The sequence below is a fragment of the Stigmatopora nigra genome, chromosome 13 (assembly GCF_051989575.1).
Source record: "Stigmatopora nigra isolate UIUO_SnigA chromosome 13, RoL_Snig_1.1, whole genome shotgun sequence".
Taxonomy (NCBI): Eukaryota; Metazoa; Chordata; class Actinopteri; order Syngnathiformes; family Syngnathidae; genus Stigmatopora; species Stigmatopora nigra.
Genome location: NC_135520.1, coordinates 13650678 through 13651820, shown reverse-complemented (window position 1 = coordinate 13651820; position 1143 = coordinate 13650678).

The window sequence follows — 1143 nt, the reverse complement described above, 5'->3', positions numbered from 1 at the left end:
TGAACAAAAAAAGTGTCATCAGCTGCACTTTTGTTCTTAGTTTGGGCGCTCGCGTCGTTCGCACGACCGCGCTTGACACCGCGGTTGCCGTCCTCTCCGGTTCGGTGCCGACTGCCCGGAATAGCAGCCTTCGTAGATTGAATGAATGAATGGACGTGTAAACGAATGAGCAAACAAACGAACGAACAACACAACTATAAATACAATGGATTATTTGTTTTTAAAATGGTCAAAAATACGATTCGGACTATATAATCATCAAAGCTTTCAATTCATAAATCGATTCATATGGCAGCCTATTTGGAAGACAAAACTGCCTTTTGACTGAAACCGATGTGGTCTGCGTCAAAAATGACACCCTTGATTAGAAACAAACACGGGTGTGCGCGCGCGCACCCACACCCACGTTGAGTGGCTGTGTGCGCGAGCACAGCATAAGCAGCGGTCCTCCGTCCCCCGTTTTAAAAGTTCCCGTTTACATACCTGTCAACGTCTGCCGATAAATGATTATGATTCCACGTACAAACCCACAAAAAAACTTACAAACACCGGACGACGCATGTTTACTCGCGGTAACTCGTTTCTTACTAAGTGGCTCCTCCATGCTTGCTTCCTCGATATTTACTCTATGTATATCTACGCATGTGCATGTCATCCTTTATCGATATTGCCGTACGCACCGCTAAAAAATACATACGATTGAGGATAATTTTTGCTAGTATACAGTGACAATAGTAACGATCGATGACAGTAGCGTCGTTGGCTACGAGCCTACGAGTCTATCTGAATTTTAGCCTAAACGGTCTTGTTGAGATCGGTTTTCATCAATATTGGTGATTTAAAAAAAATCCCCGTACAAAAGTCAGTGTACGGCGTACATTATTTGAAATGTCAAAAAAAACGTATAACATACGTATAAAAGGTACACGTTGACAGGTATGCGCTTACACATTGGAAGGGGTAAAATTCGGCTACTTCTTGGATCTGGTTCAAAGCTCATCTCTGTCCCTAGTCTCCAGATTCACAATCGCCGTGTTTTTCTCCTCCTGCTTTTCCCCGCGAATAGACAAAATATGGCGCTACTTCGACGACAGCTACTGTCGACGCACCGTACATGTTTTTTGTGTTATTTAGCAACATTTC